At 37.4% G+C, this 15,542-nt stretch overlaps 1 pseudogene; it reads left to right on the forward strand.

Moving 5' to 3' along the window:
• Positions 1-15,043, forward strand: part of LOC119809444 — a 28,772-nt pseudogene extending 13,729 nt beyond the window's left edge.
• The last annotated feature ends 499 nt before the right edge of the window (positions 15,044-15,542 follow it).

Here is a 15,542-nt window from a genome sequence, read left to right on the forward strand (position 1 = left end):
GAGGTTGTGGGGAAAAGGGGACACTCCTGCACAGCTGGTGGGAGTGCAAGCTGGTACAGCCTCTTTGGATGTCAGTATGGCAATTTCTCAGAAAATTAGGAAACAACATTTCTCAAGGCCCAGTAATACCATATTTGGGTATATATCCAAAGGATGCTCAATTGTGCCACAAGGACATGTGCTCAACTATGTTCATAGCAGCTTTGTTTGTCATAGCCAGAACCTGGAAGCAAGGTAAATGCTCCTTGACCAAAGAATGGATAAGGAAAATGTGGTACATTTACACAGTGGAGTACTACACAGAAGAAAAGAATAACGACATCTGGAAATTTGCAGGCAAAAATATTGAACTAGAAAACATCATACTAAGTGAGGAAACCCAGACCCAGAAAGACAAATATCATATGTACTCACTTATAGTGGTTTTTAAACATAAAGCAAAGAAAACCAGCTTACAAATCATAATCCCAGAGAACTTAGACAACAATGAGCATCCTAAGAGAGACTTACATGGACCTAATCTACATAGAAAGTAGAAGACAAGATTTCCTGAGTAAATTGGTAACATGGGGACCATTGGAGAAGGTTGAAGGGGAGGGGAGAGGCAGGGAGGGGAGCAGAGAAAAATATAGCGCTCAATAATATCAATATAAAAAAAAGATTTCAAACCAAAATAATCAGAATATGAGGGAAGATATTTAATACTCATTAAAGGAAAAATCTCTCATGAGAATTTTTACAATTCTAAACATTTATGCTCCAAGTACATAGACAGCTGGTTTCATAAAGCAAACAATATTAGATCTAAACCTAAGATTGACCCGGTGATAGAGGGTTACTGCAATTCTCCAGTCTCATCAATAGAAATATCATCCAAGCAAAAAGCAAATAGAAACCTAGGAGTTAAATAACATCATAAATCAAATGGATCTAATAGACACCTACAGAAAATTTCACCCAAGCACTAAAGAATATACTTTCTTTTCAGCAGCCCATGGAACTTTCTCCCAAATTGACCATATATCAGGACACAAAAGAAGTCTCAACAAATTTAGAAAAATATAATATCCTGCATGTTTTCTTGTGACTACGGATATATATACATATACATGTATATATATACATATATGTATATTCAGAAATGACAGAAAGTATAGCAAATCATGAAAACTAAACAACACATTACTGAATAAAAATTGCATCAAGGGAGAAAGTAAGAAAGGAATTTGAAAATTCTGATAATTGAATTAAAATGAAGACAGCATATTTATATAAAGGACATATGAAGGCAGTAGTAAGAAAGGAATTTATAATGTTAAGCAACTGCATCAAAAACTAGATAGATCCCATTTTAATAACTTAATGCTACCCCTGAAAACCTTGGAAAATGGAAAAATTACACAAAAATGTGAAGAGACAGTAAAAGTCAATGCTGAAGTTAGTAAGTTAGAAAGAAAATGCATTACAAAAAATTAATGAAAGCAAGTATTGGTTCTTTGAAAAGATTAACAAAATTTACACACAAATTAGCTAAAAGAAAGAGATAATATTCAATTCAATGAAACCAGTAATGAAAAGAAATATTACAACAGATACTGAGGAGATTCAGAGAATCATACATACTTTTAAAAATTCTATACTCCCCTAAACTGAAAAAACTTTTGAAATTGATTAATTGCTTGTTATGTATGGCCTATCAAAATAAAATCAAGATGAAATTAATAATTTAAGCCAACCCAGAACAACCAATGAAATAAAGGCGGTAATTGTAAAATCTCCCAACTAAAAGTAAGTTCAGGCCTAGATAAATTCAGCATAGATTCTTCAAGATCTTCAAAGAACTAACATCAATATTCTTCAAATCATCCCACAAAATGGAAAAGGGGAGAATATTTCCAAACTTTTTATGAAGCCAGGATTAATCTGATTCCAAAACTAAACATTCAACAACAGCAAATATTATCAGCCAGTCTCACTCATGACTAAATGTTATTATATCATTCATAAATCCTAGAATCACATTTTTTTAGACTTGAGAGATGCAAAAAACTCAAGGCATCCTACAAATAGATATAACATTATTTGAAAAATAACATTTCCTCTCTGGGCATAGTGGTGCATAACTTTAATCCTGGCACTTGAGAGACAAAGGCAGGCACATTTCTTTCAGGACAACCTACATAGAGGTCCAGTGTTGTGGAATAATCCTTCTGTATACCATGAATGTATATTACTCTTATTTGTTAATAAAGATTGACTAGTTGGTAACCAGGCAAGAAGTATAGGCAGAACAACCAAACTAAGGATGCTGGGACGAAGAAAGCTAGAGTCAGAGGAGACATCAGCAGATGTAGGGAGAAGCAAGATGAAAATTCCATACTGAAGAAAGGTACCAAGCTACATGACAGAGCATAGATAAGAAATATGGCTTAATTTAGATGTAAGAGTCAGCTAGTAATAAGCCTGAGCTATTGGACAAGTATTTGTAATTACTATAAGCCTCAGTGTGTTAGTGAAGCTGTTAGTGAAACAGAAACTACTGCCTACATTCCAGAGTGGCAGAGTGAGACTTAGTCTCAAATAGTATAAATCAGTGAATGTTAGTCACTTTGTTATTGTTTGAAAAATTAATATATGCATATAGTATGTTTTCACTATATCCATTCCTCATTCTTTCCCCTCCAATTCCTTTCCAATTACCACAATCACCAATTTTCATTTCCAACTTCATGCACTTTGCTTTTAAAGCCACTTAGTCCATTTGATAGTGCCTGCATGTGCATGAGTGTAAGGATATCAATTAGAGCATGGGTAGCTTCTCAGGAGCCACATCCCTGAGAAAACTAACTCCCTCATCCAGTGTCCACCAACTGCCAATAGCACCTCAGGAGGGATAAGGCTTCCTGAAACCCTCCTATCTCATTCTGGTATTTTACCTGGCTTTATCTTACACAGGTTTTTAACACATAGTTACAATCACTATGTATCCGTGTGTGCAACAGCCCTGTCGTGTTCAGAAAACAGTTTCACTATGTTCATTCATTACATCTGACTCTTACGGTCTTTCTGCCTTGACTTCTATGATGGTCTCTCAGCCTCAAAGGAAGGAATGAGTAATATAGACATCCCATTTGCAACTGAACACTCTACAGTCTGAAAATATCAACATGTTGACCTGTGTGGGTCTCTGTATTCCTCACCATCTACTGCAAAAAGATGACCTAATAAGACTTGAGTGCTGCATTAGTCAATGGGTGTACATATAAGTACTAATCAGGCAGTCTAATACTGCTCTCATTTAACAGAATCTTAGCAGTAAGTTCCCCACTAAGGCCTGTGATCTGCCCAGCCATGAGAGCTTGACCCAGTGTCTTAGTCAATATTCTATTGCTGTGAAGAGACACCATGATCACAGCAACTCTTACGAAAGAAAACAAAAACAAAAACAAAAGCAAAAAAAAAAAATAATTAATTGGGACTAGCTTACAGTTTCAGAGGCTTATAATCCATTACCACCATGGTAGGAAGCATGGTGGCATGCAGGCAGTCGCAGTGTTGGAGAGGTAACTTAGAGTTCGATGTCTGGATCAGAAGAAAGCAGCAAGGAAAGAACAACTAGACTTTCTTGGCTTGGGCATTTGAAATCCCAAAGCCTACTCCAAGTAACAGACACACTTCCTCCAGCAAAGTCATGCCTATTCCAACAATGCCACACTTCCTCATCAAGTACTTCCTTTAAGTACTACTACTCCCTAATGCCCAAGCATTCAAATGTATTAGCCTATGGGTGTGGGGGCATCCCTATTCAAACCACCACACCCAGTTAATGGTACCAGGCATATATAACTACTGAAGAAATCAACTGTGCTGTGTACTTAGCATGCATTGCCATAAATTACTATCCTTTTCCCCTGAATTATGATATTTTCCCAAAGTCTTGCTGTACCTCAGTGCATGAAATCATTTACCATGGTCTTACAGACAGATAGAAATCAATATTGTTAATGTGGACATCTGGACATCACTATAAAAATGGTTATCATAGTAACCTGGATGGAAAATTTTGGTTGGGATGTGGATGAAGCAGCACAAAAATTAGTTCAGGATGCATCTAAATACCTTGTACAAGCCATCAATGCAATGAAACCTGATGGTGTTCCGACAGAGAACTGGGAACACTGTTTAGAAACATTCCCAGCGAAATAGATTTTCAGGAGTTCGAAGCTATGTGGGCATGGAACCCATGAGTTTTTCCACACAGCCCTCAACATACCATCCTCTTCGAGAAGGGAAGGAGTTGCTGTGTGAAGCGGTGCCACACAGTTACAAGTGAACCAATGATTTGTGAGGTGGTGACAGGATGATGCCGGACAGAAGGTTGGACTGTGGGGTCCGGAGACTGAAAGCGAACTGCTCAGTTTGAGCACACCCTGCTGGTCATGGGCAGACCTCACATAGAGACTCAGCTGCTGGAGGCCTCATTTCGTCCCAGTTTTCGTTTCTCCCAAGAAGCCACAGCTCAATACCTTCTTGCTGCACTGTGCATTTGTTTGAAAGTACAAACAGAAAGGGCCCTTTTATCTTTCGTTTTGTTTGACGGTGGCTATGAAAGGATTACAGCATACGGTTTGTGTCCTCAAGAGGTTTGGTTTGGTAGGTTAGTTTCGGTTTTGGTTTTGGTTTTGGTTTTGCTTTGGTATGGTTTGTTTGGTTTTGGTTCTGAAAAAGCTGAGAAAAATAAAGCAATGTTATTTGATTCTCATCGATCCCCAGCCTCCCACGCTCAGTTCTGTGTACCTGTGTTCGTATTTGCCCCTTGAGCACTTCCACACGAAAGTGCTTCTGACTGCTGTCATCACTGCCACAAACCTTCCACCAAGGGCCAGATGCCTTCCCGGAGAATGTTGAAGATGAAAAATCTTGAAGCTTTAGCAACACGTGTTGACCCAGACTTTTTGTTACATGTAAATATGTGTGAAAATACATGCGCATACATTTTAAGTTCCACATTTGTAATTACTGAACATTGTGTGCCCTTTGGTTTGGGTTTATTCTGCTTTGATAGGTTATTTGCTGTCCTAAGCAGATCAGGAATTTGTGCGATAGAATTCCCAACTGGGAACTGGCCTCCTCTCACCTCCATGCTAATAATTTACCCTTGGATGTTTGTGTAGAGAATTGCTCACTCTGAGAAACTTCGCTCCAGTTGGACTGCGTGTCAGTGAATGAATGCTAGGAATCACGTTGGGAAGATGTTATCAGCTTTTTAAGATCTGGTGTGTGGGAAAAATAGCTGTGCTTCGGATAATGGTTAGCTGATACAGAGAATGACTTCATAAGAAACTGCTCTCTTAGACCTCTATTTGCTCAGAAATTTGAGGGACAAAGTCCCCTTTCTTCCCTCTTTTTATTCTAAGGGTACCTGTCCAGAGTAAAGAGTTGCAGCTTCCTTTGACAAATGATGATGAATGAGTTCTGAAAGGTCTCCAGATGTGAGCATGTCATGAATGGCATGGCCATTCTTAGCATTTGGTGCACTTGCAGTAGTTAAAATGGAATTTGTTGCAGTCTTGTAAATATGCAGGGAAGATGTTGCTATCCTTGGTGTAATGCAAGTGCACCTCACTTCTAAATAGCTGAGAGCATCATCAAGAATGGTCCAGATGCCCAGAATCTGTGCTTCTCAGTAGTTGTCCAAATAGAAGCATATGAAGGGGAGCTTATTCAGTGGAGATCATGAAGTCTTCATGAGACTGTCTTGGTAACTGGATATCTGAGGACTTTCTTGTAATATAATTAACACATACCATGATACTATTGACATATACTAGCCTCAAACATTACTGCTTTAAAGCAATGACAATAATGCTTTCATGAATTTTCTAATGATTTAGAATCATTAGAACATAAAAATCTGGTGTAGACTTCTTGGTGACTATGGGTAAAATTTTTATAAAACTGTAGTGTGCCTGGTGGTGGTGGCACACACACACATTTAATCCCAGCACTCAGGAGGCAGAAGCAGGAGGATCTCTGAGTTCAAGGCCAACTTTGCCTACAGAGCAAGTTCCAGGACAGCAAGCGACAAGGGAAAAAAAAAAAAAAAAAAAAAACCTGTCTTGAAAAATTAAAAGAAAGAAAAACCCTCAAGTTTCTGAATCGAAGGCCTTGCAATATGAATGTTAATAGGACATGTAAAGGTGAATAATGTGTAAAGATTAAAGGTATGATTGATTTGAAATGTTTCTTAAAATGAGCTCTGAAGTCCCTTCTCTTACGAGCTCTCATAATCTTTATTCTACATCTCCAACCAAATCCAATACTTCGTTTCAGAAAACAGTTCTGTGCCACAAAAGAAATGCTAGCAAAAAACCTAAAAGAGCACAATTTTATGTTAATTTTTAACCCTTTATACATATTTTCTTGCTCAGTTTCCTATGCTTGTTTTAATCTAAAATTAATATCACTTCAAACCCCCTCTCTCTCTAACACCTCCCAAAAGAAAACACTTAAGTGGAATAAACGATCCAGCTATCCCGAAGGAAATCTTCCCCACTTTAATCCGTGTAGATGGCAGGCAGTAGTGTACATCATTTGCTAGAGGCTCCACAGCCTGTGAACTATGTGTCACAGCCTTGTCCTATTGCTAGTGGCGGAGATAATCATGTTTTGTGTTTATGTAACACCTTTCTCTTGTGGCACTTGCAGAATATTATGTGTCTTGCATCAGTAATCTCCAAACATCCTCATGGTTGTGAGACTAAATTGAAAGAGGGTTGTATTTTAGCCTGAAAGGTGGAGTGGGAAAAGATGAAAAACAAAGATGCTGAGCTCAGCATATCTTGTCGAGAGCATATGGAAATGTTACGGGTCCAGACACTCATTGCCTGTCACATTAAATGCACCATTCTCCTTAAGTGAATCTTTCTTTCAATCTCGGAGAGCCATGACTGAAAGCTGAAAGGAAGCTGCGGTGACCAAGCAGCAGAGTGGAACCTCGGGGCCTCTGTGTTTCCCTTTTAATTCTGTTCCTAATTTGTGATGTGACCCCAAGAAACCCTTTGCCCTCTTTAAGCTTCAATTGTTTTACTTACAAAAATAGTGTTATGTCAGCCATATTGCTCAGCACCCTTACTCTGGCTCCCAACACTCAGCCTTTTGTAGTGTCTTTTAATTAATTTGTTCATCTATTCAACAAATATATATTGAACAGTATTTAAGGAACTGGCCCAGACACTTGGACTTCTAAAAGAAATTAAGACATTACCTTAAATTTTAAAAATAGGAGCAGGATCACCTACAGGTATAAAAGTAGCTCCATCCTAAACCATTATATGTTAAATGTCACAGAAGGTTGTAAATTAGATACTAGGTGAATTCTGAGAATTTGCTTCTGGCTTGTTGGGTTGTCAGATAAGTTCTGTAACAAAAAAGAAATAACAATAGAATCGGTACATTGTGATAATAAAACAAAACTGATTACAGGGAAACATAACAATAGTTTATTTTTAATCGTAGCTGAAGAGATATGAAGATGCTTCAAATCCATGGTGTCTGGCACAGTTGATGGATGATTAGTTTTCACAGTTTAAGAGCTAGAAAAATTTCAAAACAGGAAGATTGGTGGAAACAAAGGCATTTGAACAGAAACCATTAAGAAACATTAAGAGGTCAAAAGACTAAAAGTCACAATGAAAGGACAACACATCTTCATAAGGGTATGGGACAGAGCTGAAGAGGTCCACGAAATTATAACTGTAAAAGTTGTTGACATAAAACATTCACATGTGGTGGTTGGTCTGTAGTTGAAACTAACTGAGGGCTAAACTTAACAGAGCTGAAACGATTTTAAAAATCTGAGCCCACTGTTTGCTGTGCCCAGCAGAAAAATGCCGATGAGAAGGGAGAGACAAGAACCCTGAACACCACTCAAAGTGGACCAAACAGTGAGAGAGAAACGCCGGCAGACAGCAGGAGAAAAGTCAAGTGAAGGACTAAGCAGCAAATTACATTAAATTGGAACAAATAACATAGAAGATTGAAGATGTTCAAGACTTGATTGAGTCTGATTGCATTACTTCTTTACTTAGGAATCTCTAAACCTTCTTTAGAAAGAAGACGTTCTAGCTGATCCAGAAGCCTGAGAAGTCATCGTCCAAGCCACAGTACATACGACTCTGCGCAGCTCAGACGCTGACAGTACTCTCCTCCACAGGCAGTAGACTCCTCTTCCTTGAAGTTGTTGTTGAACTAGTTTATTCACGTTTTATGAACATAAAACAGTAGTTGAAAAATACACTTATTTGCTGATTCTGAGTGTGACTAGTGCAGAAAAAAAAAATCCTGCTTTTCTGTTATGAAGTATACCTTCCACTGAGAAATGAAAATTGTTATTCACTAATGTAGTCATTTTAAATTCTCCTTGTGGATCCATATACATGAAAACTGGTATAACTCATGGAATTTTGCAATAGTGAAACATTTTCAATGATTTTTTTTTTAGGTAGTACACAATAAGCTAACGAACTAAAAAATGAGAGATGCTTTCTTTCAATTTGTTCTTCATTTTGTCTTTCACCTTTGACCTAGTTTTTCTTTCTTCTTCTTTTTTTCTTTCTTCCTTTGATAACTGGTTTGCCTTTGATCAAGAGGAGTGAATGATCAGTGATCAGAATGCAAGTCTTACTTCAAAGATCACCACCATTTCTTGATGACTAGTCTGATGAGTACTTCAGAACTTGCTATAATGCACAGTTCTACACAACTCTATGTAGCTGTATGTTCTTCTACTTTAAAAAAGAAATAGAAAGAAAACTCCCATAGATACGTCATCTGGCTTTCTTAGAATTTTTATACATTATGAAAATATAAGTGCAACAGTGACCAGTGTGCTGTATGGGCCATTTGTGGTGACAAGACTTTGCATTTCAGGCTTTTATGTAAATTGATTTCTAAACTAAGGCAGTGTATTTTTCTCCATATCCTAGCACATAGTTATACATTCATAAATACAGCTTTATCGCTTCTGAACCTTCTGGATGAGATGAAGTATAGTAAAAGCATGACGTACTTTCTTAAATATTTTACATTTCACTGGTGAAACTGTTACAGTTTTCTCTTTATTATATTAATTTTTAATGCTACATTTTCTTCTACCAGATTGAGTATATCACAGAACAAAACCTGCTCTTATACACTCTACTAGTAATTTAAAAGCATGTTCAATAAATAGCTTCCTTAAAACAATACTACCTAATAGCATAACATGTCTCCTCCTTAACAAGTACATAATTTAATCTCTGATTCATAAAACATTTAGAACTTATTCTGTATATTTTATTTAATTTTACATTCACAGCTTTCTAGTAAAGTGGGTCACTAAATACTTTTATTATCTCTATTCTCAGATGAGAAAAGTAGAACTCAGTTAAATCAACTACTTGCTCACATTTATTTATACTCATATTAAACATTTAAGACTAGACTTCTGGTATTTGGGAAATATCATGTCATATGATTACTTGATTAACGCTGAACACTAATGAGAGAGCTTTAAAAATGTTTCTCTCTGGAAAAAAGTATTTACAATCAATTCATTCTAATATGAAAAAGAAAGAAGGTATAGGATGTCATTTGCAAAAAATGTCATCACATGCATTAAAAATTCAAATGAATCTAGATAAAGCATGAAAAGAATTAAAAATGGACCAACCCACAGCCTAGCTGTGGGCCTGGGTGGTAGTTGAGTTAGTCAGTCTGAGCCACTGGGGCCTACCCTCTTCAGGCAAGAGGGCAGAGCTACCTCTCCTATACCCACACCACCCTAAAATCTATCTTATCTAGGACCTGTTGGAACTCATGGAGTGACTGGTCCTGGGGATCAATACCCTTAGGATCTGCATGACTCAGGGCAGCAACATGATATCCCAGAGAAGTTTCAGTGAGGATCTAGTGATGATGGTGTACCAGAAGCCAGAGGCCTGAACCAGACCAATGACTCTTTGCCATGAGCATTTGCTAGTAAAGCTGATTGAACAAAAAAAGTATACTATGTAATGTATCATGACTCCTCCTAATGCCACCATGAATAAAGAGGCATTGGAGAGGTAGGAAAGACGTAGAATCAAAGATATTTTTTGTTTTGTTTTTCTTTCTTTTTGTTGTTGTTGTTTTGTTTGCTTGCTTTGCTTTGGTTTGAGTTATTAAATTTTATTTTGGGGATACTACAATATTGAGGAGACAATATGAGGGGACAGGGAAATAAGCAGGATTGGGGTGCATGATGTGAAATTCCTGGAGAATCAATAATGAAATTATGTTTTTAAAAAGAAAGAAATGAGGTTATCAAATTTAAACATAAAATGAAACAGATTCATTTACACAACCTGTATTGATTATTTTTCTATCCTGCCAGTCAGCTCTCAAATAGTGACACCAAGAATTATTATTAATTATGAAAGCTTGGCCTTTAGCTTAGGCTTGTCTCAACTAGCTCTTATAACTTAAATTAACCCACATTTTTAATCTATGTTCTGCCACGTGGCATTTACCTCTCTTCCATCTTGTACTTCCTGTTTCCTTTCTCCATGTCTCCTGGTATCTCTACCTTTCCTTTTCTCAGAGTGTCTGTATCAGAAGTCCTACTTAAACCCTTCCTATTATTACCCATTCCGCTTTTTAATTATACAAATCACAGCAAATACATCTTCATTCATTGTACAAATATCCCACAGCAGCCAACAACCTTTGAAACAAAAATATAAAAATGCTATTTCTAAAATATGTTTAAGACAGCAAAATTGTTATAAAAAGACCTACTACCAAATTAACATATTATGAGAGAATTGAACAAGAAAGATATCAAGGGTGACTAAGCTATAAAATCTCCTATAAGCCATCATTTTCTTTACTTAAAATTGTTATTTTAACTGTAAATACCTAAACAGAAATGATTATAGCATTATCAGACATAATGTAATGATGAATCATAAAATGATTCAAGAAAGTCTTTTGACATTTTTTTACAGTAACACCCCCCCCCAAAAAAAAAACATGTTGTTCAACTTGCCCATATTATTTTTAAATGATAAGTAGACCAGGGTATCTAAAGGTAAAAGGACAGATCCTTACCTATAAACAAAAACATACAAGAATACTGGTGCTAGCCGGACATGGTAGTGCCCGACCTTAATCCCAGCACAAAGGAGGCAAGTGAATCTCTGAGTATAAGGCCAGTCTTGTTTGCAGAGCAAATTCCAGGATGGCCAGGACTGCACAGAAAACCCTGCCTTGGTGGGGAAAAATAATAATATTGGTGTTCTTTGCATATAATTGGTGAGACTGCAAAACAGTTCAACATTGCACAGTACTTGGTAACTTATTGGCAAGCTAAGCATGTGTACACAATACACCCCAGCTATACAATTCCTAAGTGTTTACCAAAAAGAAATTCTTTGTCTATACAGTAGTGTGTATGAAAAGTTACAGCAGATTCAATACAACAGTGAACCCATGGCATTAACCTAAATGTTGGTCAATATAAACTATTGTGAATACATTTTATATATATATATATATATATATATATATATATATATACTTAGCAATAAAAAACAATTAACCACTGATGAACTATTGGTACACAACATTGGATAAAGTGAAGATAATTATCCTGAAAGGATACAAACAATAAAATAATAAAACCAAGTATGGTGGCTGTAACGCCATTGTTCAGGAGGGAATTTTAGACTAGTAAGACCCTGGCTCAAGCAACAGCAATAAATATAAAATATTGACACAACACATGTAAACTATGTGTTTATAAACTTAGGTATAAATGATATAAGTGGTGGAATGCAGATCTATTGCCCCTTGGGATAGAAAAAAGGGACGAAGAGAAAAAAAATGATGCAGTACCACTAGTGACAGGCATGTAGAAATGAATGGGTTTAATAAAATATATCTAGCCAGGCAGCTGATGGTGTATGACCTTAATCCCAGCACTCGAGAAACAGAAACAGGTGGATCTCTGTGAGTTCAAGACCAGCCTAGTCTACGGAGTGAGTTCCAGGACAGCCAAGTTTAGTTTCACAGAGAAACCTTGTCTTGAAAACACACACACACACACACACACACACACACACACACAAACACACAAATCTAGCTACTGCCAAACTTGTGAAATTATATGCCTTCTTTCTGTGTGATGAAGGCTGTCCTTAAATTAATGATTTTTTTCCCTCAGCCTCCCAAAGCTTGGGATTAAAAATGATACCCAATTGGAGTCAAATGCTTTCATGTGACATGAAAAGCTGAGTAGTTCATCCAATGTGTATTTCCAGCCTAAAAATCTCAAAATACTAGGCCTCATTTTATTGACAATTTACCTAAAAGAAAAACCATATATATATACATACATATATAACAAAAGACAACAGCAACATTATGTCATGAATTTATGTAAAAAAAGTGTACATAAGGCTCAGTAGGTCACTGAGTTTCTCTGAAGTCTAGAGACTAGTTTGCCTCATTATGGGCTTTTAATTGCATCCATCCTTTTGTGAAACTATCCAGATCTAGACACCAAAATGTGTTATTATGCCTTGCACCTGCTAAAGCCATCCTCAGAGCGATCACTCCAGGAATTTACCAACTCTGTGGGGACTTCCTTATTTTCCTCTCTGTAACTTTGGGAAAGGTTCAGAAAAAGCAGCTTTTATACTTCATTTACAGCAGTTTAAAATAAAGACTAAAGGAGAAAATATATGACTCTCCTATTTGGAAGTGACCTTTGCATCATTTCAATTTATTTGTTTTCGTTCTGTTAGTGTGTGTGTGATGTATGTGTGTACTTGTTCATTGTGTGCATGCGTGCATGTGTGCACGTGTACATGTGTGTATGTGTGTGTGTGCGTGCATGCATGTGTGTGCACATGCATGTGGATTCCAGAGACTCATATCAGAGGGGTTTCCTCAGTAGCACTCCACCAATGTTTTTGAGACAAGGCTTCCCATTGAACATGCCCTTCCTGATTTGGCTACACTGGCTAGCCAATGAGCTCCTTGTATCTGATATCCCCTGTTGTGAAGTTACAGATTCCTGCCACTGTGCCTGCTTTTATGTGGCTTTTACAGGTCTGAACTCAGGTCCTTGTGTTTTCAGTACAAGCACTTTATCAAATAAACTTTATTTAATGTCATCCCCTTGATAATTTTTTTCTTTTACCAAGGATATTGATGCATGATGGAAGGCTTTAGAATTAAAGAATTTAGACTTTTCCCTCAGTTGTTGCCAAGGTGCTCTGTCCTTCTAAGGAAGCTAAGGCCACGTTAGGGTGAGACCCTCACTTAATCAGGGGATTAGCACCACGTGGGCAGACTGGAATGTGGCTCTGTCTCTGAGTTCATCTGCATCTACTCCACCCTCATCCTGCACTAGGTGACTCACATGGAGGATAAGATCATTGCCATCATTAAAGCAGCTGGTGTCTATTTCCCCTTCCTGGGGCCAACCATGCATGTGCCTCTTAGGATGCTCCTTTTTAACTTGCTTCTCTGGGGTAGTAGATTGTAGCCTGATTATCCACTTAAAAGTGAGTTCATACCATGTTTGTCTTTCTGTGTCTGGGATAGCTCACGCAGGATGGCTTTTTCTAGTTCCATTGATTTGCCTGCAAATTTCAATAAATCTTTTTTTTTTTTTTATTTTGCTGCTGAGTGATACTCCATTGTCTAAATGTACCACATTTTCTTTATCCATTAGATCTCCTGGGTAAACTGGGAGGAGAAGTAGAAGGGAGAGGATGGGGGATAGAACATGAGGGCTCTAGAAGGCCGAGTTGGAAAAGGGATGAAACAAATATCTTGATAGAGGCAACCATTACGGTGTTAGGGAAAAACCTGGTGCTAGGGAAATTCCTAGGAATCCACAAGGATGACCCCAGGTAAGACTCCTAGCAATAGTGGGTGTCTGAACTGGCCTTGACCCTGTAATCAGATTAGTGGGTACTCTGATTGTCATCCTGGAACCTACAATCAGGAACTGATGGAAGCAGATGCAGTGACCCACAGCCAAGCACTAGACTGAGATCCTGGAGTTCAGTTGAAAAGAAGAAAGAGGGATCGTATGATCAATAGGGTTCAAGATCATGATGGGGAAAACCACAGAGACAGTTGACCCAAGCTAGTGGGAAATCATAGACTCTGGACTGACAGCTGGGGAACTTGCATGGAACAGAACTAGGCCCTCTGAATGTGGGTGACAGTTATGTGGCTTGACCTGTTTAGAGGGGTAGACCCTGGCAATGGGACCAGGACTTATCCCAGGTGCATGAACTGACTTTTTCGACCCCATTCCCTATGGTAGAATACCTTGCTCAGCCTTAATATAGGGGGGGGAGAGTCTTGGTCCCGCCTCAATTTGGTATAGCAGATTTCACTGCCTCCCCAAGGGAGGCTTTACCTTCTCTGAGGACTAGATGTGGTGTGGGATGGGGAAGAAGTTGGGGAGTGGGAAGAAGGGAGGAGGGGGAACTGGGGTTGATATATATATATATATATATATATATATATATATATATATTGAAAAAAAATTAAATAATAAAATGGAAAATATGTTATGATCGATCACTAATTTATATCTGTCACTAGGAACAAGACCGGAGCATATTTGGTGACTTTGCACTCAACTGTGGCTTTTGTCTGTCATGAAATGTCACATGATTGCTTGTTAATCTGTTGCATTATTTGAGTTGTTCAATTGATTTTTAATTCTATAAATGTATTTGGGATACTACTAATGCTAATGAAAAGCAGTTGGCATCAATGTTGAACCTTTCTGACCTGGCTTGTTTACAAAGGCCCTGGCCAAAGTCAACATTGAGAGCCTCATGTGCTAAGTAGGGTCTGGTGGGCCTGCTCCAGCAGCTGAAGCCACACCAGCTGCCCCTCTACCGCTGCTGCCTCAACTGAGAAGAAAGTGAAAGCAAAGACGGAAGAATCAGAGGAGTCCGATGCTGACAAGGACTTTGGTCTTTTTCACTAAATGTTTTGTTAACATAGCTAATAAAAAGATGAACCTGTTTCAAAAAAAGAATTAAAGAATTTAGAATTTGGTTCAAATGAAATTATTAACAACCTGTGTGATTTCTGAAGAATTCACTTAAATTCTCTAAGTGAATACAGACATATCTATTTTATTTGGAATGAGATAGACATATCTTTTTTAGGTGTTGTAGGAAGAAAAAATATATTTGTTAAGTATTGTGTATGAAATAGATACAAAATATATGGTAGCTAATATTAAAAAATATTATTAGCTAAATCAATTCCAGTAAAAACTTTAGTATTTTCTCTGGTCTCTTTCCATCTAATTGAGCCAGTTATGAATGTGTATACATATAGAGAAAAAATAATTCAGTCTCTCATCCTCTCTTTATATGTAGAATATGCATAGCACCTATATTACATAAACGAATATATTTACATATGCATTATTCAGCATATATACTCATATTTCAACAAGCACATATTAGCCTTCTATA

The sequence above is a fragment of the Arvicola amphibius genome, chromosome 3, assembly GCF_903992535.2.
Source record: "Arvicola amphibius chromosome 3, mArvAmp1.2, whole genome shotgun sequence".
NCBI lineage: Eukaryota > Metazoa > Chordata > Mammalia > Rodentia > Cricetidae > Arvicola > Arvicola amphibius.